The sequence below is a fragment of the Lipotes vexillifer genome, unplaced genomic scaffold (genome assembly GCF_000442215.2).
Source record: "Lipotes vexillifer unplaced genomic scaffold, Lipotes_vexillifer_v1.1 scaffold189, whole genome shotgun sequence".
Lineage (NCBI taxonomy): Eukaryota > Metazoa > Chordata > Mammalia > Artiodactyla > Lipotidae > Lipotes > Lipotes vexillifer.
In genome coordinates this window covers 3,044,338-3,050,856 of record NW_006785816.1, presented here as the reverse complement: position 1 = coordinate 3,050,856, position 6,519 = coordinate 3,044,338, and the positions used below count along the sequence as shown (strand labels likewise).

The following is a 6,519-nucleotide window of genomic DNA, read 5'->3' as shown; positions in this document are numbered from 1 at the left end:
TTTTTCATCTTTTTTTTTTTTTTTTTTTTTAAATCAAGGCGAGGATGTTTCCTCTGAGACCTTCTGTCTGGAGAACAGAGGTCCTTTACCCACCACCTTTTTCCTCACAACTGTTTACTTCTGAACTCCATTATCTGGAGAGCTGAAAACAAGTGGTGACTTGTAGGGAGAAGACAAAGAGGGAGAGAGGGAGCGTGGGAAGAGTTCAGAAAGGATTCAGGCTCACATGTTAAAGGCCTGCTGGTAGCCTCCTCCAACCATCCCCACAGCAGAGGCCCTCTCCCCCTCACCCCTGCCCCGAGGCTCCGGCCTGCCCTCCTGGCCCTCTGTTTCTCTCCTAGCAAGTCTGCCGGCTCCCACCTTCCATAGCCAGCCTCACCTTGCACCTTCCCCAACCCGCCACCTCTCACCATGGATCTGTTCATTGCTTATTTTACAAGCAGCCTTTTCAACCACATTTTCCACTCACCCAGTTGGAAAACCAGGCCAAGGTAGCCCTAGCACAGAGGCCCATGGCTGTAAGCAGAACTGTTACAGAATGGAAATGTAGGGCCCCTGGTTCAAGAATTATTAAAAATTTCAAGAGAGAGACAGTGGAACACTAAACCCGGCATAGGCCCTTCTAAGCATGTGGGCCTGTGTGTGAGCACAGGTTACACGTCCATGAAGCCAGCCTTGGCTATAAGGGCCCCAAGTGAGTAGAAACTTGTTTCCCTTCTGAATAGGCTGATGTATTTAAAAATCAGTATATTATTGGAACACTAACAAAACTGTACCTCAATCAAATTCAGAGTGATCTGAAAATCTATCTAGTATAATGGCACAGGTACACATATTTTAGTCTGGTGCTAAACTCCACGAAAGTAGGATGGATAAATTCTGTAAATGTTCGAGCACATCTATACTCTGATTTCAAAGGAGAAAAAAAAAAAAAAAAAAAAAAGACAACTCCACAGGCATTTTTGTTGCTCAACTCACGTTAAGAACCACTGGAAAACAGACACCTGCACTCCATCTCCAAAGTGTCTGATTCAGCTATCTGTGGTGGAGCCCAGGCATCAGGAGCAGTAAGCTACACTAGAGACTCTGATACAAAGCCAGAGTTAATAAAACATGCAAGGAGATTTCACGCTTGCTGCATATACTAGAAGTTCCTCTGGGGGAGTGGTGGACAGGGAATCACTAGGATTGAGACCCGTTTTTGTTATGCACTGTACTCAGGGCAAAGAAGAGACATTCTCTGGAAGCTTTCCTTGAGTCTACACTTGAAGCAATTACAGAAAATTTACATTTATTTGAATTACATTCTTACAGAATTGGCAATAATTTATATACGGTCATCAGCAAAGGCAGGGGCTACTCCATGGGAGGTCACAGTGCCACTGTGGCTTAGAGTTGGAAGACAGAGATTCAAGTTCCAGCCTTGCCAACTGAGCAAGTTCCTCAGCTTACTATATAGGGCAGTCATGGACCTCTGAGTCTCAGGATCCTGCTCTGTATGGGGATAAGGGGACCAGCTTCACAGAGCTGGTGTGAAGGAGATGGTTTATATATGAAATTAGACCGTACACTGTGAAGTAGTTAATAAGTGTAAGCTGTTGTTCTTATTTAACAGTGATAAAGACAGAACAAATCCTCAAGTTAATCTGATTATTAAAGTATCATTGCCCATTGGCATAGCAATTGTATATTCAGCTAAAATTCGCTGCTCCTTCCTCTGTGTCACTTCCAACTCATCCTGAGGACTCAAATGTTAACCACTTTATGAAACGTTTTGTGTTCCCACTGGCAGTTAATTATTCCCACTTATACCTTAGCACACGATAGTGATTTTATTTGATTACGTGGGTTTTCCTCTTTTCAGTCTATAAGCTTTCTGAGGACCAGGTCTCACCCATCACTGAATTATCATGAATGGGATGTGCTCAATATGTTGAATGAATGATTGACAGAGGAGGGAAAGAATGAATTAAGTATAGGTGAGAGTAGTTTAGGGCATTTAAGACATTTAGAAGCGTGAAGGCAAAAATTTCATAAGAACGGGGATCTTGTATGCCTGAACCCTTCCCTCCCCCACTTCATAGTCGGTGCTGGGCACATAGTAGGTAGCTCGGAAGAAATTTGCAAATCAAAGAAAAGGAGAAAGGCCAGCTCTAGGCACAGGTTTCCATCAGCATGGACTTATCATGCCATGTTTCACTTTTGGTAGTACAATCCCAAAGTGTCTGTTAACCTTATTCTATTCCCTTGCCCCCCAGAGATTCCAATGCTGAATTATCCACACCTCCCCAATACCTGATCCTCACCCACTGGTCATTTTAGAACCCCTGTTCCTATGTAAAGGAATAGATCCTATATCCCATTGCTATAGGACTGTTCCGTGCTCCTCCAGTACTTGCTAATTTAGTGACCATAAATCCCTGTAACAAGTTACGGGCACTAAAAGGCCACCTTACAGAGGAATGAAATATTTGATCCCTGAAGCACTTAAACCAAAGGATCCGTCTAATACTGAGTATATCAGACATTGTGGATAACTAAATAGGTGGGTTTCAAATCACTCAGTGTCTCCTCCTACTTGGCCTGCATGCGGCCAGCACTAGAGGAAGGTGAGCGTTTCCTTGGGAAAGGTCGTGCTTTACAGACTGCCTGTAAGGGCGCCGATTTTATGAAATCCCAGTTTTTTTAAGGTTTTGTGGTAAAGCAAGCTGGAGATAGTAAGTCACAGTTTTATTACAATGTGGGCCTTTTCTTAGGGTGTGGCATTCACTTGTGGCTAAATAAAATAGCTGGGTTCTGTAGTCAATAAAAATCAGTACCTTCACGAGGTACTTAGTCTCTCAGAACAGACCAGTGCTGACAGTCTCTGGGAGAAAAATAGAGAGTCAAAATATGAACCAAGATATCTGCCTTGGTCCAATCTCTTTGTTTCACATTGGGTAGGCTATAGATGCTGCTGATTGCAGGCGTCAGTTGGGAGAATAACAGGTTTCTCTCTCTCTTTCCTGTTCATCTTTTCCAGTGCAGAGCCTAGAAATGGCGGATAACATGTCTGGCTAATGCCAGTTTCCTCCTGAAGAAGAAAAGACAGAGTCACATGTTCTCTGAATTTGAAACCAAGATCACTTTATTCACTTGATTACAGCTGTTCTTAAATGCTCCTTGGATAGTTTCCCTCTGTATTATGTTTCCCTCTGTCCTTAGTCATGGATTTTCGAAGTAACCTCACTTAGTCCTCCTCCATGGGCCAAATATATACTGATACTGAAGTGTTACTAATCCTTTAAAATGCCAGGAGTTTGAGCTTTCATTGGACTTTGAAAGATTTTAATAACTAGATTTTCATCTCTGATCACTGATAATGTTTTGAATTTGGAGTTGGAGCGGTTCCCTCTGCTAATAAATGCAGCTTGAGCAGACAGGGCATGCTATTGTTCTAAAACAGAGCTCAGATTCGATTTTGCCCAAACAGGTACAGAACCGAAAACCTTGGCTTCCGTTAATGCTGTATTTGGGGGCAAAGGTTCCTAAAGTCTAGTTGGCCTTTATTACCTTCATGAGTTTTACCATATCTGAGTACGACCTGAAATTGTATTTACTATTTTTCTTTAAATTCATTCACTGTGATACTTGAACAAGTTTATTTTCCATCATGGAAATATTTATTTAGCATAAGTGGGAAACTAGTATTACTTATCCTTAATTGAAGGTAATAAACACAATGAAAAGAAAGGTTATTAAATTCTAGCTAGATACTATTGCTTGCAAAAGGCTCTGAGCCCCAGGCCTATCTCCCTTTATTTGAAAGGGTAGTAACCTGGGTTCAAGCCATACTAGCACCATATTGAAGCTCTCTTTCAGGGAATGTGATGGATTGAGAAAAAAAAAAGAAAAGAAAGAATCCTTTTTCCTCTATTCAGTAATTATTCCAATGCTTTTGATTCCAAGTGGTACTTAGCCAACGTGTGAGAAACATTGCCTTTGAAAAACTCATTCCTTTTATATTCTGTGTGAGGAATTCAATATTTGATTGACTGGACTTGTATGAAAACCCCTTTTCAGGATATAAGGACACCCCAAAAGTAGATGGCACTGTTCCTACACCCAAGAAATGTGTCGTCTAATAATACAAGGAGAGCAAATCATGATAAATGTGTAGCAGCAAGAGTTCCAGAAATACGCAGGTACTTCATACTAGAATGTGAGTGGCAGAGGGTCACTCGAGGGTCTTTCCGGGGCAGTTAGAAGAGTACTTAGCAGACTAGGCAGCCAACGAATACCTACGGAGTCAGAAAACACTAACCACTTCCCCAGTCTCCTGGTGGAGGTATAAGCACTCGCACGGGCAGGGAATAGGTTGGCACCATCTGGAAAGGCCACAGGGAAGCAAGATTTGGACAGAATCTTGAAGGAAGGAATAGGCAGAGAGCACACACATACATACACAGGTGCACACGCTCACGCATATATGCACATACACACAATGTCTTAGAACAGAAGGTACAAGGTTCATATGAAAGCAGGGGGTTAAGTGTGTCTGACCGAGGTTGTGACCTGAGAACAGTCTCAAAAATACAAACGACCTTCCAATTTGAATACTCCCCTTTCCTCAGACGTAAAGCCATTCCCCACTTCTTGTTCATAAACATCACACGTTTAAGACTCATGTACACTCTGCAAAAAGTGTCGATGTTTCAGCAAAACAAACCATCTTCTGTTAAAGGAACAATACCTTCCATTTCAATGTACGTGGAGGTTGCTTTTTGAGAAACCCAGCTTTACGTAGATATGTTGTCCGTTTACGGATTTTTGCCGTATTTCCTGAGTTGTTAAGGAGGGCTCCTAAAATCTTTGCAGCTAAGCAGTTGTGCCATTTCTCACAGTTCCCTTTGCTGTTTTTTGTTAAATGGAGGCATTGTTTCTCTGGTATTAATTTCCCATCACACGATTTGCCGCTCTAGAGATAGCGAAGTCTCAGGTAGTATTTTTAAAGAATAAACAAGAGAAGCAGATTGGCAGGGTAATAAATGTGGGGCAATAAGGTGGGAATTTAAGCTGTTACTATTTCTGAACAAGTTGTGCTGTCACAGAAATGGCCGTGGGCCTCTGGGTCTGTTTCTGTAAGAGGAGAGCCCAACTGAGGAGGCATTTCAGCATTTCAGGTCTCAAAGGATTTCTTGGGACCAGCCTGAAGGCAGGAAGGATTGATGTAAGCTTTGGCTGCACAGGCTTTGTGAAAGGTTTCCATTTTCTGAAATATGATGATGCCAAGATTTTAGTTTGGGTACTTCCCATGTGGGTTAAGGGATACTAAATCTTCAGCTCCGTTATACCTGGAGAATGTTTTTCAGAAAGCTCATTTTCATCTCCTTTCACTCTAAGGCTAATTTTTAAATATATGGCTAAATATGGACTTAGGCCAAACCATGAACCAAAAAGCAAGGTATAAACCTTCTTAATTTACTGATCCTCAAACCCAACCTTTTTTTTTTTTTTTGGCACGTGCTAATTTTTTCAGTTACACATATATATACACACATTTTTCATATTCTTTTCCATTATGGTTTATCACAGGATATTGAATATAGTTCTCTCTGCTATAGTGTTATTCTACATGTAATAGTTTGCATCTGTTAATCCTAAACTCTCAATCCATCCCTCCCCCACCCTGCCACCCCTTGGCAACCACAAGTCTGTTCTGTCTGTGAGTCTGTTTTGTAGGTAAGCTCATTTATGTCCTATTTTAGATTCCACATATGTGATATGATATTTGTCTTTGACTTAACTTCACTTAGTATGATCATCTCTAGGTCCATTCATGTTGCCGCAAATGGCATTATTATGTTCTTTTTTATGGCTGAGTAATATTCCATTTGTATATATACTACGTTTTCTTTATTCATTCATCCTCAATGGACATTTAGGTTGCTTCCATGTCTTGGCTATTGTGAATAGTGCTGCTGTGAACATACGGGTGCATGTGTATTTTCAAAGTACAGTTTTGTCAGGATATATGCCCGGCTGTGGGACTGCTGGATCATGTGGCAACTCTATTTTTAGTTTTTTAAGGAACCTCCATACTGTTTTCCATAGTGGCTGTATCAATTTACATTCCCACCAACAGTGCAAGAGGGTTCCCTTTTCTCCACACCCTCTCCAGCATTTGTAGTTTGTAACAGATTTTCTGATGCTGCCCATTCTAACCGGTGTGAGGTGATACCTCATTGTAGTTTTGATTTGCATTTCTCCAATAATTAGTGATGCTGAGCAGCTTTTCATGTGCCTCTTGGCCGTCTGTATGTCTTCTTTGGAGAAAGTCTATTTAGGTCTTCTGCACATTTTTGGACTGGGTTGTTTGTTTTTTCCCTATTTGAGCTGGATGACCTGTTTATATATTTTGGAGATTAATCCTTTGTCCATTGATTCGTTTGCAAATATTTTCTCCCATTCTGAGGGTTGTCTTTTCATCTTGCTTGTAGTTTCCCTTGCTGTGCAAAAGCTTTGAAGTTTCATTAGGTC

General features: G+C 41.3%; 1 protein-coding gene across 1 annotated transcript in view; it reads left to right on the top strand.

Annotated features, from left to right (window-relative positions):
- NME7 (NME/NM23 family member 7) overlaps positions 1 to 6,519 on the top strand; it is a 218,262-nt gene that overhangs the window by 211,045 nt on the left and 698 nt on the right. The gene's annotated exons all lie outside the window — the stretch shown is intronic.